At 64.6% G+C, this 22,151-nt stretch overlaps 2 protein-coding genes across 11 annotated transcripts in view; both read left to right on the top strand.

Moving 5' to 3' along the window:
- DTNB (dystrobrevin beta) overlaps nt 1-2,252 on the top strand; it is a 156,937-nt gene extending 154,685 nt beyond the window's left edge. For 4 of the 7 annotated variants that reach the window (XM_071417192.1, XM_071417188.1, XM_071417194.1 and 1 more), the window contains one exon: nt 2,008-2,252. The gene's annotated coding sequence lies outside the window, so the exon portion shown is untranslated. Of the gene's footprint in view, nt 1-1,947 lie in introns of all 7 variants that reach the window. The other 3 variants (XM_071417193.1, XM_071417189.1, XM_071417190.1) reach the window with 2 other exon arrangements.
- Nucleotides 2,253-13,551: 11,299 nt separating this feature from the next.
- The window catches only part of DNMT3A (DNA methyltransferase 3 alpha), a 51,941-nt gene continuing 43,341 nt past the window's right edge, over nt 13,552-22,151 (top strand). For 3 of the 4 annotated variants that reach the window (XM_071417182.1, XM_071417180.1, XM_071417184.1), the window contains exon 1: nt 13,552-13,699. The gene's annotated coding sequence lies outside the window, so the exon portion shown is untranslated. Of the gene's footprint in view, nt 13,700-20,217; nt 20,605-22,151 lie in introns of those variants that run through there. The other variant, XM_071417181.1, reaches the window with a different exon arrangement.

The raw sequence follows: 22,151 nt of genomic DNA, 5'->3' as shown, positions 1-22,151 counted from the left end.
GGCAGTTTTTGCATTAGAAATTCAAGTCCTGCCTGATCTGGGAAACAATCTGGTAACTCAAGAAGGAGTGAAATTGCAGCGTTAGAGGGGGAGGCACCACGGGCAGCCACAGAGTGAGGCTTTCCCTCACCCCCTGAAAGGAGACAGGGACATGAGTGACCCTGCCACCCCCAGGGCTGGGGGGGACAGGAGGAGCCCCAATTTCCCCTTGCCCAGAGCCCAGAGGGGCCTCCAGCACACGAGAGAATGAGAGTGAATGAGAGACCCCTGAGAAATGAGGGAGAGGAACCAGCCAGGCTCCAGGATCCTACAGAAAAAATGGGAAAGGACAAAAGAAAAGCAAAAATAACCCTTTACACCATGGTGGCTCTGCCAGCAGGGAGAATTTCCCCATGGAAAGGGGGTCAGGCCTTGGCAGGGGCTGCCCAGGGAGGTTTGGAGACGTCACTCAGGGGACAAGGTGGGGACAAGTTGGGGATTGCACTTGGTGACCCCAGAGGTCTTTCCTAACCTCAGGGGTTCTGAGTTCCTCCTGTGTGTGGTGCCAGGACCAGAGGGTGCTCCTGAGCCTGCTGCTGGAGGGGCTGTGCCCAGCCCTGACCTGGCAGAGTCACCCTGGGGACCTGCCCTGGCCTCAGGAGCTGGAGGTTCCTGGCCCCTGCCCCGAGGGCAGCAGTTCTGGGCCCAGCTGGACACTCTGGTGGTGCCACACTCGGGTTTGGCCAGGGGGCTCAGGGGCCATTGGGGCTGGAAAAGCTGGAAAAGCTCTCTGGGACACTGAGCCCAGCCACCCCCAGCACTGCCCAGGCCACCACTGTCCCCTGTCCCCAGGTGCCACAGCCACAGGGCTCTGAAACCCTCCAGGGATGGGCACTGCAAACCTCCAGGAGCAGCTCCAAGGCCCGAGCACCCTTTCCATGGGGAAATTCCTCCTGGTGTCCAACAGCTTCCCTGAGCTTCCACAGGGATGCAGAACAGTTCCAGCCACTCAGAGCTTTAACCAGCAAGGAAAGGAGAATGATCAGAGCTTGGTCTCCTTGTCCAGAGCCATCCCTGCCTCAGCCTTGGGTATGGGAAAGCCAAAGCCAGGCCCTGGCAGAAGTGTCAGCAAGGCCCTGAGAGCTCAGCCCAGCACAAACCATGAACAAGGATTTTACTTTCAATACCCACACAGAAAGTGCCCAAGTGCCACATCCCCACAGCTGCTAAAGCCCTGCAGGGATGGGCACCCCAAACCCCCCTGGGCAGCCCCTGCCAAGGCCTGAGCCCCCTTTCCATGCAGAAATTCCTCCTGGTGCCCACCCTGAGCCTGCCCTGGCCCAGCCTGAGGCCATTTCCCCTTGTCCTGTCCCTGTTCCCTGGGAGCAGAGCCCGACCCCCCCTGGCTGTGCCCTCCTGGCAGGGACTTGTGCAGAGCCACAAGGGCCCCCTGAGCCTCCTTTGCTCCAGGCTGAGCCCCTGCCCAGCTCCCTCAGCCCCTGCTGGGGCTCCATTCCCTGCCCAGCTCCCTCAGCCCCTCCTGGGGCTCCATTCCCTGCCCAGCTCCCTCAGCCCCTCCTGGGGCTCCATTCCCTGCCCAGCTCCCAGCACTGGTGGTTCCAGGGCCAGGCAGGATCTCTGTGGGATTTCTATGGGATTTCTGCAGGATCTCTGCAAGATTTCTGTGGACTTTCTGTGGGATTTCTTCAGGATTTCTGCAGGATGGGATCTCTGTGGAATCTCTGTGGTATCACTGCAGGGTCTCTGCAGGATTTCTGTGGGATCTCTGCAGGTTTTCTGTAGGGTCTCTGCAGGATTTCTGTAGGATTTCTGCAGGATTTCTGTGGGGTCTCAGCAGGGTCTCAGCGGGATTTCTGTGGGATCTCTGCAGGATTTCTGTGGGATCTCTGCAGGATTTCTGTGGGGTCTCAGCAGGATTTCTGTGGGGTCTCAGCAGGATCTCTGCAGGATTTCTGTGGGATCTCTGCAGGATCCCTGCAGACCCTGACGGGTTTCCCGGTGCCGCAGGCTCGGAGGTTGCTCCTGCGATCGAGGGACGTCTCCCCCCTCAGAAGAGGCGGTTCCAGCCCATCCATCACCATCGTGCAACTGTGACCGATCTCCACCACCTGCAGCCGCCGGGAGCCAGCACCGGGAGCTGTCCCGAGGCCTCTCCTGCCCCTCAGGCATTGCATGCACCCTCGGTGTGTTCCCACCCGGCTCAGCCGCTCAGGCAGGCTTAAAAAACGAAAATAACACCTGAAAGGACACTGCTGCTGCCTCCGTGTGCTGCTCCCTTCCAGGGTCCCCCAACAGCGCCACTGTCACCCCCACTGGGTCACTGCTCCTGCCTCTGTCCCTCCCCGGGCATGGAACACAGGGGAGCAGCCCCCAGGGTCACCCCTGCACAGAACCCGGGGGGTTCAGCCTTTAAAACCCACCTGGAGCTCCTGCAAAGGGGATTCAGCCTTTAAAACCCACCTGGAGCTCCTGCAATGGGGATTCAGCCTTTACAAACACACCTGGAGCTCCTGCAATGGGGATTCAGCCTTTAAAACCCACCTGGAGCTCCTGCAATGGGGATTCAGCATTTACAAACACACCTGGAGCTCCTGCAAAGGGGATTCAGCCTTTAAAACCCACCTGGAGCTCCTGCAGTGGGGATTCAGCCTTTAAAACCCACCTGGAGCTCCTGCAATGGGGATTCAGCCTTTAAAATACACCTGGAGCTCCTGCAATGGGGATTCAGCCTTTAAAACCCACCTGGAGCTCCTGCAATGGGGATTCAGCCTTTAAAATACACCTGGAGCTCCTGCAGTGGGGATTCAGCCTTTAAAACCCACCTGGAGCTCCTGAAGTTGGGATTCAGCCTTTAAAACCCACCTGGAGCTCCTGCAATGGGGATTCAGCATTTACAAACACACCTGGAGCTCCTGCAATGGGGATTCAGCATTTACAAACACACCTGGAGCTCCTGCAATGGGGATTCAGCCTTTACAAACCCACTTGGAGCTCCTGCAATGGGGATTCAGCATTTACAAACACACCTGGAGCTCCTGCAATGGGGATTCAGCCTTTACAAACCCACCTGGAGCTCCTGCAGTGGGGATTCAGCATTTACAAACACACCTGGAGCTCCTGCAATGGGGATTCAGGATTCAGCATTTACAAACCCACCTGGAGCTCCTGCAGTGGGGATTCAGCCTTTAAAATACGCCTGGAGCTCCTGAAGTTGGGATTCAGGATTCAGCCTTTACAAACCCACCTGGAGCTCCTGCAGTGGGGATTCACCTTTAAAACACACCTGGAGCCAGGTGCAATGGGGATTCAGCCTTTACAAACCCACCTGGAGCTCCTGCAGTGGGGATTCAGCCTTTAAAACCCACCTGGAGCTCCTGAAGTTGGGATTCAGGATTCAGCCTTTACAAACCCACCTGGAGCTCCTGCAATGGGGATTCAGCCTTTACAAACCCACCTGGAGCTCCTGCAATGGGGATTCACCTTTAAAACACACCTGGAGCTCCTGCAATGGGGATTCAGCATTTACAAACACACCTGGAGCTCCTGCAGTGGGGATTCAGCCTTTACAAACCCACCTGGAGCTCCTGCAGGCACCTGGGGGGTTGAGCCTTTACCTGGAGCCAGGTGTAAGGCCACAGCCTCCCAGGTGGGTGGTGGGATGCAGGGCTGGGGCTGTCACCGACCTCTGGTGGTCCCATCCCAAGCAGGGATGGAGGGAGGAGCAGGGCCAGGCCTAGAGGAGCAGCAGCATCAGGAGCTGGGCTCAGTTTGGGTGGAATTCAGGGAAATAAGGGAGCAGGGATGGCAGAGACCCCCAGCACCCTCAGCTCTGCCCCCTCCCTGCAGCAGGGACAGGGACAATGAACACCCTGGTGGCCGCAGCCTGGCTTGGTGTAAATGTTGGGAAGGAGCTGCAAGGGCAGCCAGGAGAACCTGGAGGGAAGAGCAGCCCCAGCTGGGAAAGGGGACAGGGATGGGGACAAGGACAGGGACAGGGAGAGGAATGGGGAATGGGAGTGAGACAGGAATGGGGACAAGGACAGGGATGGGGAGAAGGACAGGGATGGGGACAGGAATGGGGATAAGGACAGGGATGGGGACAGGAATGGGGATAAGGACAGGGATGGGAATGGGGACAAGGAGAGGGATGGGAGAGAGACAGGGATGGAGAGAGGGATGGGAATGGGGATAAGAACAGGGATGGGGACAGGGACAAGGAGAGGGATGGGGATGGGAGCAAGGATAGGGATGGGGAGAGAGATGGGAGATGGAGATAAGAATGGGGATGCAGACAGGAATGGGGATGGAGATGGGGATGAGAATGGAGAGATGGGGAGCAGGACAGAGGCAGGGACCACTCCCCGTGGGTTTTCAGCTGAATTTGCTGCATTTGGGCGTGCAGCGCCTTTGGCTGTGCTGTGGGCCCAACACACAAAGTGGGGATGTTTTCCTGAAGGCCCAGCTGGGGTGGGGACGGCACCAGGAGCTGCCTGGGGGTCAGGGTCTGTGCCCCAGGCAGGGCTGGGAGGGGCTGGGGGTCTCCCATCACCTCCTGTGGGCACTGCAGGGCAGGGATGGGGGCACAGCAGAGCTGGGGCACTGGGCTCGTGGGGAAAGCCCGGTGGGATCCATCAGGACTGGGGAGATGGGGAGGCTGCAGGGCCTCCCCAGCACCCCTGACACCGAGGAGAGCAGGACTGGGGTGCCCAGGGCCCTGTTGTGAGATGTCACCCTAGGGTGTCACTGAGGGAGGTAATTAAAGCCTTTCTAATTGACCCCTGGGCTGGGGCAGGGACATGGGGCTCACAGCAGCTGCACCCTCCTGATCAGGATTGCCACTTGCAGTTCCCTGGGGCAAAACCAACCAAGGAAAATGCACCTGAAAAAAAACAACCCAAGGAAAATGCACCTGAAAAAACCAAACCAAGGAAAACGCACCTGAATAAAAATCAAACCAATCCAAGGAAAATGCTCCTGAATAAAAACAACCCAATCCAAGGAAAATGCACCTGACAAAAACCAACCCAAGGAAAATGCTCCTGAAAAAAACCAAACCAATCCAAGGAAAATGCACCTGAATAAAAACAAACCCAAGGAAAATGCACCTGAATAAAAACAACCCAAGGAAAATGCACCTGAATAAAAACAAACCCAAGGAAAATGCACCTGAATAAAAACAACCCAAGGAAAATGCACCTGACGAAAACCAACCCAAGGAAAATGCACCTGAAAAAACCAAACCAATCCAAGGAAAATGCACCTGAATAAAACCAATCCAAGGAAAATGCACCTGACAAAACCAGCCCAAGGAAAATGCCCCTGAAAGTGTTTACCCATGGGCAGCCCCGGGGCAGAGCCGTTTCCCTGTCCCTGTGCTGGCACCCCTGGGTCAATGCCAGGACAGGGACGTTCCAACTGCCATGGGACAGGAATGGGGACAGGTTAATGCCAGGACAGGACAGTGACATCCCCATTGCCATGGGGACAGGTCAATGCCAGGACAGGGACATCCCCATTGCCATGGGGACAGGAATGGGGACAGGTCAATGCCAGGACAGTGACATGCCAATTGCCATGGGGACAGGTCAATGCCAGGTCGGGGACATCCCCATTGCCACGGGGCACAGAATGGGGACAGGAGCCATGTCCCACCCCGGCTGCTCTGTGGGTGACACACACAAGGACAGGGGTGGCCGTGGCCACTCCTGGCTCCCCAGGCCTTGGCAGTGCCCACACAGCCGGGGCGTCCCTGGGGGTGACACCAAGCTCCGCTGCCATTCCCTATTCCTGCAGGCACAGGGAGTGGGGGACTGTCCCTGGAGCAGGGCTGTACCCACGAGCAGGGCTGTCCCCAGCATCAGGACTGTCCCCAAGATCAGCATTGTCCCCAGGATCGGGACTGTCCCCAGGATCAGGACTGTCCCCAGGAGTGATCAGGACTGTCCCCAGGATCAGAACCGTCCCCGGGATCAGGACTGTCCCCAGGATCGGGACTGTCCCCAGGATCGGGACTGTCCCCAGGATCAGGACCATCCCCAGCATCAGGACTGTCCCCGGGAGCGATCGGGACTGTCCCCAGCATCAGGACTGTCCCCAGCATCAGGACTGTCCCCAGCATCGGGACTGTCCCCAGGATCGGGACTGTCCCCAGGATCGGGACTGTCCCCAGGATCAGGGCCATCCCCAGCATCAGGACTGTCCCCGGGAGCGATCGGGACTGTCCCCGGGACCAGGACTGTCCCCATGAGCGGTTGGCGAGCCGCAGCCGATGCCGTAATCGCGGGGAACGATTCCAGCAGCAGCAGCAGCAGCAGCCCGTGAGCAGGGAGCCGCGTTCTGTCATCCGCCAAATATTCAATAACTCCATCTCCTCCCTGCGGGGCGCCTTGTCCCCTGGCCATGTGGCAGAGGCGGGGATTTGATGGCAAAGGGCAGCGAGGTTTCCCTGGGAAGCGCTGCTCGGGGCCGGCAGCAGCTGCGGGAGCCGGAGATCCCGCATTGGTCATGGCCGCGGTCACCGCACAGAGCGCGCAGTGTTCGGGCCCAGCACAGCTGCCAGATGTGCTCCCCCCTCCCCCCGCACAGCCGCACATCTGGCCGGGGAGAGCGGCCTCGGGGACATCGAGGGGGTGACAGAACCGCCAGAGCCTGCGGGGACACCCCGGGCTCGGGGACATCAAAATGATGACACCCCCAGCACACCCCGGGCTCGGGGACATCAGGATGGTGACAGAACCGCCAGCACAGCCCGGGCCTGGGGACATCAGGGTGGTGACAGAACCGCCAGTGCCTGCGGGCACACCCCAGCCTCGGGGACATCAGGGTGGTGACAGAGCCCCCAGCACACCCCGGGCCCGGGGACATCAGGATGGTGACAGAACCGCCAGCACAGCCCGGGCCTGGGGACATCAGGGTGGTGACAGAGCCCCCAGCACTCCCCGGGCTCGGTGTCACCGCCGCCGCCCCGGACACGGAGCCGCTGCTGAGCCCCACCCGGCCCGGCCCGGGCCGCAGACGGGTCCCAGCCGGTACCGGCTCCACGGGTGATGCCCGGCACCCCCCGGCAGCCCCAGCAGCCGTGCCCGACACCGGAGCCTCCCCCAGCGCTCCCGCATCCCGGCAGGAGCCGCATCCCTGGGAACCCGCGGGGGCACGGGGGCGTCCCCTGCGCTCCGCAGCCCCGGTTTGGCACGGCCCGGTGTCCCTGCCCGGAGCTCCTTTGGTTTTTTGGGTTAAACATCCTGGGGGGAAGATCCCGAGCCCTCCCGAGCAGGGCAGCCCCGCGACACCGCCACGCCTCCCACCCGGGCCCACCCGTGCCAGCACCGCGCTGGGGGCCGCCTGCCCTGTCCCCTCTGTCCCCAGCCCAGCCGGGTCCCTGCCAGGCTCCCTTTGGGGACACGAAGCCACCGCGGTGCCGGAGGGGTCCGGGTGGGCACGGCCCCAGCCCGGGGCCCCCTCGCACGGTCAGGGTCTCGCACGGGGCCGGGGGGGCTGTGCAGGCTCGGCCAGGCCCGGGGTCCCTGCCCGCTGCTCATCCCGCAGGCCGTAACCCTTTCACACCTCATTAGAGCCGTAATTAATCCCGATTATTCCCAGCTGCAGGGGGAGGGGCGGCTCCTGCTCAGCCCCGCGGAGACCCCGGGAGCCCCATGGAGACCCCAGGAACCCCACGGAGACCCCAGGAACCCCATGGACACCCCAGGAGCCCCATGGAGACCCCAGGGTCTGGTGCACCCCACGAAAACCCCAGGAGCCCCACGGACACCCCGGGAGCCCCATGGACACCCCAGGGTCTGGTGCACCCCTAGGAGGCTGCAGGAACCCCACAGAGACCCTGAAGACCCCAAGTGCCCCACGGAGAGCCCCAAAAGCTCAAGCACTCCAGGGAGACCACGGGGACCCCAAACACCCCATGGAGACCCCAGGATCTCTGCGCACCCCAAAGCGTCCTCAGGGACCCCCTGTGCACCCCGTGTCCCCCTACACGGGGCCGGGGGCTCGGGTCAGCGCCAGATCCCGGGGCTGCTCCCTGCGCCCCCCGGATCGATCCCTTCATTGCTGACCCCCCTGCCCTTCATCCCAGCCCCCTCCTCCTCCTCCTCCTCCTCCTCCTCCTCCTGCCCACGGGTGGTACAGGTGTCGCGGGTGTGGCCGCAGGTGCGGGAGCCCCAGGCTGTGCCCACCCCTGCCCGCACCGCAGCTCCGAGTGACACTCGCCGTGTCCCCAAGGACAGGGCACCGCCTGCCACCTGTCCCCGGTGCCGCCAGCAGCGCTCCCACAGCCAGGGGTGGCAGCAGCCCCGGTGGCACCTGGGGACACTGAGCCCCTTCGGGGAGCCCGCGGTGCCCGGGATGGCCGCGGCCATCTCTGCTGAGAGGAACCGGCCGCGGTTGCATAACCGGGAGCGCTCGGAGCTGGAAACCAGGTCAGGCGGGGGGGACAGCGGGGACAGCGGGGACAGCGGGGACAGCGGGCACCGCCGCAGCTGCTCAGCCTCCCCGGGCACAGGCAGCGGCAGCAGCACGCCGGGAGTGGCACCGGGACAGGGCACCGGGAGTGGCACTGGGACAGGGAACCGGGACAGGGAACCGGGACATGGAACCGGGAATGGCACCGGGACAGGGCACCGGGAGTGGCACCGGGACAGGGAACCGGGACAGGGCACCAGGACATGGAACCGGGAATGGTACCGGGACAGGGAACCGGGACAGGGCACCAGGACATGGAACCAGGAGCGGTACTGGGATTGGCACTGGGACATGGCACTGGGACATGGAACCGGGAGTGGCACTGGGACATGGCATCAGGGCACGGAACCAGGACATGGCACCAGGACACGGCACCGGGAGTGGCACCAGGACAGGGCACTGGGACAGGGCACCGTGACCTCACCCAGCAGTGGCAGTGCCAGCAGCTCAGGGGCCCTGGGCCACGATGCCACCACAGCTGCGTCTCTCAGGATCCCTCTGGCCATGGGACCGTCACAGCTGTGTCCCTTGGTCACCAGAGCCGTGGTGGCACCATGCCTGTGTCCCTTGGGGTGCCCCCGATGAGGGTGGCATCACACCTGTGTCCTGTGGGGTCCCTCAGGCCGTGGTGGCACCACTCCTGCATCCCTCAGGGTCACTGTCCCTTGGCCACCAGCACTGCCACCCTCACTGCCCCATGGCACTGCTCAGCTCGGCAGCCATGTCCCCACAGCTGTGACCTCAGGGCCTGGCACAGGTGGCCAGGTCACCCCCACCCTGGCACAGAAGTGACACCCTGGCACACGGTGACACTGCCACATGGTGACACTGCCAGCACACGGTGCCACCCTGGCACACGGTGACAACTGCCCAGCACATGGTGACACTGCCCAGCACACAGTGACACCCTGGCACACGGTGACACTGCCACATGGTGACACTGCCAGCACATGGTGCCACCCTGGCACACGGTGACAACTGCCCAGCACATGGTGACACTGCCAGCACACGGTGACACTGCCCAGCACACAGTGGCACTGCCAGCACAGGATGACACCCTGGCACACAGTGACACTGCCTGGCACAAGGTGCCACCCTGGCACACGGTGACACTGCCCAGCACACGATGACACTGCCAGCACACGGTGACACCCTGGCACACGGTGACACTGCCCAGCACATGATGACACTGCCAGCACACGGTGACACCCTGGCACACGGTGACACTGCCAGCACATGATGACACTGCCCAGCTCACGGTGCCACCCTGGCACACGGTGACACTGCCAGCACATGGTGACACTGCCCAGCACACAGTGACACCCTGGCACACAGTGCCACCCTGGCACATGGTGCCACCCCGGCACACGGTGACACTGCCCAGCACACGGTGCCACCCTGGCACACGGTGACAGCACCACACGGTGCCCCCAGCTCTCCCCAGCTGCTCCCAGGCCGTGTCACCAGCCCGGTTTAATTTGGAGCCGCCCTCCAGCCATGATTAATTAATCCTTAATTAATCCCATCCCGCCCCAGGGCCCCGCCCTGCCCTGGCAGCTGTCACCGTGTCACCGTGGTGCAGTGACAGGGCTGGGCCGGGGGCGTCCCAGTGAGGGGGGACCCCAGGGACACCCCGGGGTGGGGGTGGCAGCAGTGGTGGCAGGGGACACTGCCTGGGGACAGCAGGGGACACGTCCTGCACGGGCAGGGTGACAGCGCTGGGGCTGAGCTGCTCAGGGGGCACGGTGGCCCTGGGGACATGGGGACACCATGGGGACACAATGGGGACACCATGGGGACACAATGGGGACACCATGGGGACACGACAGGGACACAATGGGGACACCCTGGGGACACCCTGGGGCTCCTCAGCCTGCAGGGGATGGAGCTGCCACCCCTATGGGGCAGGGTGGCTCTGGGGACATGGGGACACTGTGGGGACACCGTGGGGACAGCAGGGCCTGCTGGGGAAGGTGGATGAGCCATGGGCATCCTCCTCCACCTCCTCCTCCTCTTCCTCCTCCACCTCCTCCTCCTCCTCTTCCTCCTCCTCCTCCTCCTCCTCTGCCCAGCCCAGCCCAGCGTGGGGCTGTTCGCCAGCCCATGGGATCCCAATCCCTGTCCAATCCCAATCCCTGCCCATGGGATCTGGGGGTAAATCCCAATCCCCATCCAATCCCAATCCCAATCCCTGCCCATGGGATCAGGGGGTAAATCCCAATCCCTGCCCATGGGATCAGGGGATAAATCCCAATCCCTGCTCATGGGATTTGAGGGCTCAATCCCAATCCCAACACACCAGGACTCATTCATGGGATCTGGGGGTAAATCCCAATCCCAATCCCAATCCCTGCCCATGGGATCAGGGGGTAAATCCCAGTCCCAGCCCATGGGATTTGAGGGCTCAATCCCAATCCCAGCACACCAGGACCCTGTCCATGAGATTTGAGGGTTTAATCCCAGCACACCAGGACTCATCCATGGGATCTAGGGGTAAATCCCAATCCCTGCCCATGGGATTTGAGGGCTCAATGCCAACCCCAGCCCACCAGGACTCGCCCATGGGATCAGGGGGTAAATCCCAATCCCTGCCCACGGGCTCAGGGGGTCAATCCCAGTCCCTGCCCATGGGATCTGAGGGTTTATTCAATCCCAGCCTATTAGGAGCCAGCCCACGGGCTCAGGGGGTCAATCCCAGTCCCAGCCCAGCAGGACCCAGCCTGTGTGATTGGGGATCAATCCCAGGGCTTTGCCCCTTCCCAGCCGGGATCCCCAGCAGGGCCCGTCCCGGCAGGGACCCGCTGCCGTTAATTAGCATTGTTAATTAATGCGCTATTCCGCAGTGCCCCCCTGTGCCCCAGGAGCCTTCCAGCACGGAGGGAGGGCCAGGGCAGCCCTGCCCAGGGGCCCCTCTCGGGGCTGCACTCGCTCCTGGCACAGCCCAGCCCCTGCCAGGCTCTGTGGCACAGCCTGGCAGCCCCAGCAGTGCCCAGGGGGTGCCCAGGGGGTGCTGGGTGCTCTGAGAGTCCCCCCAAAGTCCCCCCATCCTCAGCACCTGCCAGGCCTGGATCAAACCCAGGCTTTTGGGGACTGAAACAACACCTGTGCCAGGTGCTGGGAGCGGCAGCAGCAGCTGCCCACGGCTCCTCTGGGGCCTCTGGAGCTCCCCAGGCCCAGCCCTGAGCCCCCTGAGCCCCCACGGTCTGCAGAGCTCCCCAAGGCCAACCCTGAGCCCCCTGAGCTGCTGAGCTCCCCAATCCCAGCCCTGAACCCCCCCCTCCTCCAAAGCTCCCCAGGCCCAGCCCTGAGCCCCCTGAGCCCCCAGTCCTAGCCCTGAGCTCCCCAATCCCAGTAATCCCAGTCTTTAGCCCTCTGAGACCCCGAGCCCCGCACTCCTCCAGAGCTCCCCAACTCCAGCCCTAAGCCCCCTGCTCCAAGCCCAGTTGGGCTCTCCTGGCAGTGCCCAGTTGAGCTCTCCTGGCAGTGCCCAAGAGGATTCCCCTGGCAGTGCCCAGCTGGGTTCCCCTGGCAGTGCCCATTTGGGTTCCCCTGGCAGTGCCCAGCTGGGTTCCCCTGGCAATGCCCAGCTCTCCTGGCAGTGCCCATTTGGGTTCCCCTGGCAGTGCCCGTCTCTCGGAGCCCAGCCCTGCTCCTGCTGCTCCCCAGCCCCCCCAGGCCCATCAGAGGGAACTGAAACCCCTCCCCAGAGAGCCCCCGTGCCCTCCAAGCCCGGATGCTGCTGTGGATCCCTGTGGATCCGGAATCCTGGGGTCTCTGTGGATCTGGAACCCCGGGGTCTCTGTGCCCCCCAGCCCTGGGTGCTGCTGTGGGTCTGTGCCCACTGGAACCCCCAGGGCTCTGTGCCCCCCACCCACCCCCGAGGGCCGCCAGGGTCACTCTGGGGTCCCCCCCAGCCTCCCCTGCCCGGGCAGGACCCAGGGGTCCCTGCAGCCCCCGGGGTGGGGCAGAGCCCCCAGGATGTCCTGGCAGTGCCAGGGGTGCTGCTGGCACCGGGGACACGGCTGGCACCAGTGTGGGGACAAGGGACTGGCGAGAAGGGATGGCCTGGCCTGGCTTGGCTTGGCTTGGCTGGGCTTGGCTTGGCTTGGATTGGATTGGATTGGATTGGATTGAATTGGATTGGATTGGATTGGATTGGATTGGATTGGATTTGATTCGATTCAATTGGATTCGATTCAATTGGATTGGTTTGGCATGGCATGGCCCGGCTTGGCCTGGCTTAGCTTGGCCTGGCTTGGCTTAGCTTGGCCTGGATTGGCTTGGCTTGGTACTGAACAGCTCTTGACCACACTTGGCTTGGCACAGTACAGCTTGGCTTGGCTTGGCACTGCACAGCCCTTGACTCTGCTTGGCTTGGCTCAGACCAGCCTGGCCTGGCTTGGCATGGCACAGCTTGGCACGGCATGGCTTGGCACGGCATGGCTTGGCATGGCACTGCACAGCCCTTTACTATCCCAGCTTGGCTCAGACCAGCCTGGCCTGGCCTGGCACAGCTCAGTTTGGCACAGCTTGGCTTGACCCGACACAGCCCTTGGCCCCACTTGGCTCGGCCCGGCCTGGCCTGACCCAGCACGGAATGCCTTGGCATGGCCTGGCCCAGCAAGGCTCGGTTTGGCACAGCACAGCTTGGCACGGCACGCCTTGTGTTAGCACCGGGCTCTGTCCCTGCCCCGGTGCAGCAGCTCAGCTCTGTGCTGTGCTAAAGCATTCCATGCTGTGCCAAGCCAGGCCGTGCTCTGCTGTGCCATGCCAAGGCATTCTGTGCTGTGCCAGGCCGAGCCAAGTGGGACCACGGGCTGTGCCGGGTCAAGCCAAGCTGTGCCATGCCATGCCATGCCATGCCATGCCCGGAGCTGTGCCCTTGCCGTGCCGTTCCCGTGCCGTGCCGTGCCGTGCCCTGAGCCGTTCCCGTGCCGTGCCGTTCCCGTTCCGAGCCGTGCCATGCCCTGAGCCGTGCCCGTGCCGTGCCCGTTCCCGTGTCCGTGCCGTGCCGAGCCGCTCCGAGCCGTGCCCGTGCCCGTGCCCGTGCCGGTGCGCGCTGCCGGCGGGCTCTAGGACCGCGCGGCGGGCTCGGTGCTGCAGTGGAGGCGGCGGCGCTGCGGGAGGAGGCCTGGCCGGGCAGCGCAGCGGCGGCGGCGGCTCGGCGGGGCTCGGCACGGCTCGGCGGGGCTCGGCGGGGCTCTGCGCCGGGCCCGCAGCGGCCCAGGTAACCGGGACAGCGGGACAGTGGGACAGCGGGACAGCGGGACAGCGGGACAGCGGGACAGCGGTACCGGCACCGCCGGCCCGGCCCGGCTCCGCTCGGGCGCGCTCGCGTCCGCTCGGCTGCGTTCGGTTCAGTTCGGCTGATGCGTTCGGCGCGGTTCGGCTCCGCTCGGCTCGGTCCAGCCCCGTCCGGTTCTGTTCGGGTGGTGCCTTCGGAAGGGCTCGGGCCCGTCCGGAGGGGGTTCGGCTTCCTCCGCGGGGGTTCGGGTCCCTGCGGCTGAGGTTCGGGTCCCCACGGCCGAGGTTCGGCTCCCCCCGGCGCACTTCGGCTCCCTCCGGCGGGGCTCGGCGGGGCTCGGCCCGGCCCGGCGCGGCCCCGGTGTGACCGCCGTCCCGGGCCCGCGGCAGGAAAACACGGCAGGGCCGGGCCCGCCGGGCCCCCCCGGCCCCGCGCCGCCCCCGCCCGGCCCGGCCCCGCTCGGCCCGGCCGTGCGAGCGGGGGTGGCCGCGCGGCCCGGCCGGCCCGGCCCCCGCGGCGCCGCCGTGTCCTTGAGCGCGGCGCGGGCGGCTGAAGGGCAGCGGGGCCCGGTGGCACCGCCGGCTGTCCCCCCGGTCCCCTCCCGGCCCGCGGTGTCACCGCCGGTGCCCCCCTGGGGGGACGCGGGGCCGCGGCCGCCCGTGCCCTGCCCGCGGCGGGGCCCCCGGGGGAGCGGCCGAGCCGGGCCGGCCTTGCCCGAACTTGGGGGATTTTGCACCAAAAATCCCCCCCGGGGGAGGCGCAGCGCCGCGGGGCCCGCGGGCGGGGGCGGCCGGGCCGGGCCTGCCGGGGCTGGGGGTGCTCGGCCTGCCCGCTCTGCTCCCCGCGCTGGGCCCGGCTCCTTCCCCTTCCCTCTCCCTTCACCCTCTCCCCTTCCCTGTTCCTTCTCCCCCTTCCCTCTCCTCTCCCCTCTCCCCTTCCCTCTCCCTTTCCCTCTCCCTCTGCCCTTCCCACTCACTGCCCACTTCCTCATCACTTCCCCCTCCCTGCTCATTTTCCATCTCTCGCTTTCCCCTTCCTGTTCATTTTCCCCTTCCCTTTCCCTCTCACTTCCCCCTTCCTGTTCATTTTCCCTCTCACTTACCCCTTCCTGTTAGTTTTCCCCTTCCCTCTCCCTCTCACTTCCCCCTTCCTGCTCATTTTCTCTTTCACTTCCCCCTTCCTGCTCATTTTCCCCTTCCCTTTCCTTCTCACTTCCCCCTTCCTGCTCACTTCCCACTCCCCTCTCCCTCTCACTTCCCCCTTCCTCCTTATTTTCCCCTTCCCTTTCCCTCTCACTTCCCCCTTCCTGCTCACTTCCCACTCCCCTCTCACTCCCCTGCCCCTCTGGCTTCCCATCTCTCTCTTCCTTCCCTCTTCCCCATCATTTCCCTTTCCTTTCTGCTTTTCCCTTCCCTTTTTGCTTTTCCCTTCCTTCTTGCTCCTCGCCCATCCCACTCACTTCCCCCTCCCCACTTCCCTTCCCACTCCCTCCGCACTTCCCTTCCCACTTCCCCGCTGTCTCCCTTCCCCCTCACTTCCCCTCTCTCTCCCTCCTCCTTCCCCCTCTCCCTTTCCCTCCCACCGCCGTTTCCTCCCCCCGCTTTGCTTTCCGGGGTGTTTCGCCTGCGCAAACCTGCGGCCAAATGAGATTTTCCTCCTCCCCCGGTTCCTCTTTCTGCCCTTTGTGTGACGTCGCCGGTGTCACCGCGGGACCGGCCGAGTTCCGTGCTGGCTGCCACACCAGCGGCCACATCCCGTGGTGGCAGTGACCCCCGGGAGCCCCCCGGGAGCCCCGGCTTGGGGTGGGACCGGCCCCGCTGCTCCGGCAGCTCTGGCAGCTCCGGCCCCCTGTGCTGAGTCAGCTCCAAACTTCCCAGGGGAGCAGTTCTGTGACATGGAGCAGCTTTGGTGACACCGAGCAGCTTTGGTGACACCGAGCTGCTTTGGTGACAAGGAGCAGCTTCTGCTCCCTTGAGGAACAGCACCATGCTGGTGCCTGCTGGCAGGCCTGGTGTGTCCCAGTGCATCCCGGTGTGTCCCAGTGCATCCCAGTGCATCCCAGTGTGTCCCAGTGCATCCCAGTGTGTCCCAGTGGATCCCACTGTGTCCCAATGTGTCGTGGTGCATACCGGTGGGTCCTGGTGGGTCCCAGTGCATCCCGGTGTGTCCTGGTGTGTCCCAGTGCATCCCAGTGTGTCCTGGTTCATCCTGGTGGATCCCAGTGCAGTGCGGTGTGTCCCGGAGTGTCCCAGTGCCTCCTGGTGTGTCCCGGTGTGTCCTGGTGTGTCCCCAGTGCACCCCAGTGAGTCCCGGTGCGTCCCGGTGCATCCCGGTGCATCCTAGTGTGTCCTGGTGCATCCTGGTGTGTCCTGGTATATCCCAGTGTGTGTCCTGGTGTGTCCCAGTGTATCCCAGTGTGTGTCCTGGTGCATCCTGGTGTGTCCCAGTGCATCCCAGTGTGTGTCCTGGTGTGTCCCAGTGCATCCCGGTGTGTCCTGGTGTGTCCCATTGTGTCCCAGTGCATCCTGGTGTGTCCCAGTGTATCCCAGTGTGTGTCCTGGTGCATCCTGGTGTGTCCCAGTGCATCCCAGTGTGTGTCCTGGTGTGTCCCAGTGTATCCCAGTGTGTGTCCTGGTGTGTCCCGGTGTGTCCTGGTGCATCCCGGTGTCCCCCGATGACCCTGGCTATCCATGTCCCTGCAATCCGGTGGCAGCCACGGCTGTGCCCCCAGCCCCGTGCCATGCTGTGCCATGCTGTGCCATGCTGTGCCACTCTGCACTGTGCTACGCTGCCACTCGCAGACCCTCAGGCAGTGGATTTCGTGCAGGAAGTTTTATTTTGGCCCATCCCAGTTTTATTTTGGCCCATCCCAGTTTTCTTTTGGCACATCCCAGTTTTCTCTTGGCGCACCCCTTCCCACAGCAGGGCGCGGTGCCCCGGGGCAGCGCGTGGGCTGGCAGGTGCCGCGGGAGCGTGCCAGGCACGCGTGTGCCACGGCACGGCACGGCACGGGTGTGCTGGGGTGGCTCCGGGGCATGGGATGGGTTTGAGTTTGGGTTTAGTGGGATGGCTCCAGGGCCTGCAATGGGTTTGGGTTTAGGTTTGGGTTTGCTGGGATGGCTCCACGCCCTGCGATGGGTTTGGTGGGATGGGATGGCTCCAGGCCTTAGATTGAGTTTGAGTTTGGCTTTGGGTTTGCTGGAATGGCTCCAGGCCCTGTGATGGGTTTGAGTTTAGTGGGACGGCTCCAGGCCCTGTGATGGGTTTGGGGTTGGTGGGATGGCTCCAGGCGCTGCGATGGGTTTGGGGTTGGTGGGATGGGTTTGGGTTTGCTGGGACGGCTCCAGGCCCTGCTCAGTTTCCCTCCCAGCCCAGGAGGAACCCTTGGCAGGCTCCGCTCCCCCAGCACTGCCCCATCCCTCTGCCCCAGTGCTGGGCCTGGTGTGTGCCGGCGGTGTTGGGCCTGTCCCCACAGTGTTGGGCCTGTCCCTGCGGTGTCGAGCCGGTCCGCACAGTGTCAGGCCTGTCCCCTCGGTGTCGGGCCTGTCCCCACGGTGTTGGGCCTGTCCCCGCGGTGTCGGGCCTGTCCCCACGGTGTCGGGCCTGTCCCCGCGGTGTCGGGCCTGTCCCCACGGTGTTGAGCCGGTCCCCACCGTGTTGGGCCTGTCCCCACGGTGTCGGGCCTGTCCCCGCGGTGTCGGGCCTGTCCCCACGGTGTCGGGCCTGTCCCCGCGGTGTCGGGCCAGTCCGCACAGTGTCGGGCCTGTCCCCTCGGTGTCGGGCCTGTCCCCACGGTGTCGGGCCTGTCCCCTCGGTGTCGGGCCTGTCCCCACCGTGTCGGGCCTGTCCCCACGGTGTCGGGCCGGTCCCCACCGTGTCGGGCCTGTCCCCACGGTGTCGGGCCGGTCCCCACCGTGTCAGGCCTGTCCCCACGGTGTCGGGCCTGTCCCCGCGGTTTACTGCCGCTCCCAGCCCATCCTGTCCTGCTGAGCACGGCTCCAGCTCGGCTCCCAGCCCTGCCTCAGGCTCTGCCCACCGGGATCAGGTCATCTCCCGGGTTTTCTCCCCGGTAACGGAGCACGGGGCGTTCCCGGTGCTGCAGCAGCCCCTGCGGGATCCCCTGGCCCCATCCACCCTGTCCCACCTGCAGGGCTGGCCACAGCCTGCCACGGGGGTGCCACACACCTCACTGTCCCATCCCACCCCACAACACCCCAGAACCCATAACACCTTATAACAACCCATAACACTCTATAACAGCACATAACAACCCAGAACACCCCAGAACACCCTATAACAACCCATAACACCCTATAACACCCATAACACCCCATAACAACCCATCCCACCCCATAACACCCCATAACAACCCATAACACCTTATAACAACCCATAACACTCTATAACACCACATAACAACCCATAACCCCCTATAACACCCCATAACAACCCATCCCACCCCATAACACCTTATAACAACCCATATCACTCTATAATACCACATAACAACCCATAACACCCCAGAACACCCTATAATAACCCATCCCACCCCATAACACCCTATAACACCCATAACACCCCATAACAACCCATCCCACCCCATAACATCCCATAACAACCCATAACACCCTATAACAACCCATAACACTCTATAACACCACATAACAACCCATAACACCCCAGAACACCCTATAACAACCCATCCCACCCCATAACACCCCATAATACCCCAGAACACCACATAACACCCCAGAACATCCCATCCCATCCCACCTCATAACAACCCATCCCACCACATCCCACCCCATAACACCGCATAAAATCCCATCCCACCCCATAATATCCCATCCCATCCAAGCCCATCCCACCCCATCCCATTATCCCAGCCCACACCCTGGGCAGGTTGGTGCTGCTCTGGCAGTGGGGCTGTGCCTGCCCTCAGCTGTGGTGTGGAGCAGGGCAGGGCCTGGTCCTGGGGTGCCATGGGGCGCTGGGATTGACTCTGTGGGGTGCTGGGATTGTTCATGGGGTGCTGGGATTGACTCTGTGGGGTGCTGGGATTGAGTCTTTGGAGTGCTGTGGTGCCCTGGAGTGCAGGAGATCACTCCCTGGGGTGCCATGGGGTGCAGTGAATCACACCCTAGGGTGCTTTGGGGTGCAGTGAATCACACCCTGGGGTGCTTTGAGGTGTAGGAATCACACCCTGGGGTGCTTTGAGGTGTAGGAATCACACCCTGGGGTGCTTTGGGGTGCAGTGAATCACACCCTAGGGTGCTTTGAGGTGCAGTGAATCACACCCTGGGGTGCTTTGAGGTGCAGGAATCACTCCCTGGGGTGCTATAGGGTGCACGGGTGCCATGGGGTGCAGTGAATCACTCCCAGGGGTGCTATGGGTGCAGGAATCACACCCTGAGGTGTCAGGGGGTGCCATGGGGTACAGTGACTCCTTCCCTGGGGTGCTGTGGGGTGCAGGAATCACTCCCAGGGGTGCTATGGGGTGTAGGGGTTCCACGGGATGCAGTGAATCACTCCCTGGGGTGCTGTGGGGTGCAGGAATCACACCCTGAGGTGTCAGGGGGTGCCATGGGTGCAGTGACTCCATCCTTGGGGTGCTGTGGGGTGCAGTAACCCCATCCTTGGGGTGCACCACAGGGTTTGCTCAGTGCTGCTGAGCGCCCCAGGGGTCCCCTCCAGGCCAGGTGTATTTTTAGTATTTTTAGGATCACCCCAACTCTCACTGGCACTTCACCCCACGAGTCCCCCGGGTACCGGCGGCTCCCAGAGCTGTGGCACGCGTGTCCAGGCCCCCTCCCGCAGGGGCCAAATATTTCACCCCTAAATTTCAGCCCCGGAGACGAGGTCAAGGCCACGGCGCTTTGGGCACAGCCATCTGTCGGAGGCCAAATTGCGTAGCCCGGGGACGCCCACCCTGATGCTGCCCGCCCCGGCAGCAGCACCCACGCCGAGGGGGGCTCGGGGGTGACTCAGGGGTTCGGGGGGCGCAGAGGCTGGGGGTGACTCACGGCCGCCGCTCCTGTCCCCTCTCTGAGTCAATCCCGGAGCCGTTCCGTGCTGCTGGCAAGGAGGAGGAGGAGGAGAAGGAGGAGGAGGAGGAGGAGGAGGAGGAGGAGGAGGAGGAGGAGGAGCGCGGCGGTGGCAGTGACTCAAAGTGACAACAACAATAATAATACGCTGCGGCACTTGTCACGGGAGAGGCGCTTGGCCGGGGTCCCTCGTGCGTCCCCACGGCCGCCGGCGCACGGGGGACCCCGGCCAAGGCGGGGGTGTCACCGCCGCTCGCGGGGTCACCTCGGGACGGGGCGGGCCGGGGGGGGACACTGCGGTGACGGTGTCCCACCGGCACGGGGGGCTGCGGGGGGGACCCCGCTCGCCGTCACCTAAAATGGCCGGTTAGGTCCCTGCAGGCTCCCGGCTGCGGCACGGCACCGCCGAGGTCCCGAAATATATATTAAAAAAAAAAAAAAAAAAAAAAAAGAAAAGAAAAAAAAGGGAAAAAAAAAAAAAAGAAAAAAGGCGGGATTTCGGGTGGGTTTTCCATTTTCGTGCCGGTGGCTGCCGCGTGTCTCGCCCAGCCGGCGCAGGTAACCTACTTCGGAACGCCTCTGCCGCCGCGCCGAGCGTGACTCGCCGCTCCTGCCGTGCGGCAGCGGCACCGCCGGGGCCCCCGGGCAGCGCCGCCGCCACCGGGGACGCACCGGCCGCCCACGGGGGCCGCCGGCCGCTACCGGAGCACCGGGCGGGCTCCGTGACCGCGGCCGGGGGATGCCGCCGAGGCCGGTGCCGGCGGCCTGAGCCGAGGGCAGGGTGCCGCCGAGCCCCCCGGGCCATCCCGTGCCGTCCCGTGCCGTCCCGGGCGAGCGCAGCCGGTAAGAGCGCGGGGAGCGGGGCCGGGTCCCGCCGGGCCCCTCCGGGATGGGGCGGGCAGCGGGAGGCGGCCGGGCCGCGGCGGTTCCCGGCTTTGTTCGGCGGCCGGGGCTCGCTGCCTGCCGCGGGGTTTGTGCGCACAACAACTATTTTTAGAGCGTTCGGAGACCATGTTGGCTGGAAGCGAATCAAAGCCGCCAGCAGCGCCGAGCGGGCTCGGCCGGGGAGGGGGGGCTCGGCCGGTCCCCGGGGCTGCCGGAGGGTCCGCGCTGCCCTGGGGGACCGGGGGCTGCACGGCGGAGACCCCCGGCTCGGGACCCCCCCCGAGCGCGGCCGGGGATCCCCCGAGGTGCCCGGTGCAGCCGCGGTGTCCCCGGTGCTTCCCGCTGCACGTGTCCGGCCGTGCCGTGCCGTGCCGTGCCGTGCCGTGCCGTGCCGTGCCGTGCCGTGCCGTGCCGTGCCGTGCCGTGCCGTGGGGCTGGCTGGTGGCACCGCCGCTGACAGGGGGGCAGTAGCGGTGGTCTGGGGGTGCGGGGGGTGCCAGCCCCGGCCCCTCACCGGGGGGCGGCATCCCGGTGCCCAGGGGCAAATTCCGGACCGAGCGTGCCCGCGGGGCGCTGGCGTGGGGTGGCAGCGCTGTGCCACCAAGGGGACCGCGGCTTCCCCGGGGGCTCCCCGGGCTGCGGAGGGAACGGGCCGGGGAGTCCCCCCAGCGCCCGCCGGGCTTGGGGGGCAGCGTGCACCCCGCAGCCCCAACCCTGCACCCCCAGGTCCCGCACCCCAACCCTCCACCCCCAGCCTGCGCCCACCGCCCACTCCCCCTGCCCTCTTCCTCCTCCTCCTCCCCCCAGCCCAGCCCAGCCCAGCCCGCGGGAGGGGCCGTTCAGGGGGCACTGGGGCAGGGGGGCTGAGCTCCCCCATCTATCCCCCAGCGCCCCAAATCCCGGGGGGCTGTGTCGGGGGGCGGCTGCAGCCCCCCGGCCCCCCCTGCAGCCCCCCAGCAGCTCCGGCCGCGGGCCGGGGGGATGCCCTGGGCTGGGAGCGGTGCCGAGAGCGGCGCCCTGCCCGCCCCGGCCCCCCCGAGCCCCCGCCCGAGCCCCCCGCCCGCCGCTGGGAACGGCTGCGGCTGGAAAGCTCTAGAAACAAATTGCAGCTCCGGTGCCAAAGGCAACAGCAGCCCCGGCCATGGCGAATGCAGCGTTTGCCATAGCAACAGGTGCCGGCTGGCGCCTCCCCCCCGGCCCCCCGCATGCGGCCCCCGGACCCCGCAGGCAGCACCGCGCACCCGGGACCCCGCACCCCGCACCCCGCGCCCCGTCCCGCACAGCCGGCACCCCCCGGAGCCCGCAGCCAGCGTCCCCCTGCAGCCAGCACCCACACCCTGCATCCCCCTGCGCCCCCAGGCAGCGCCGGGCCCCCCCGTCCGCACCCTTGGCACCCCAGAACCCTGCAGGTGATGGCACTGCCAGCACCCCGCACATCCTGCACCGTGCAGACCCTGTGCCTGGTACCCCAGAGTGTGCACCCTGCACCCCAAACCCTGCCCTGT

This window comes from Agelaius tricolor, unplaced genomic scaffold, assembly GCF_023055355.1.
Source record: "Agelaius tricolor isolate 1412-34295 unplaced genomic scaffold, bAgeTri1.0.p SCAF_68, whole genome shotgun sequence".
In the NCBI taxonomy this organism is placed as follows: Eukaryota; Metazoa; Chordata; class Aves; order Passeriformes; family Icteridae; genus Agelaius; species Agelaius tricolor.
This window is presented reverse-complemented; position numbering and strand designations above follow the sequence as displayed.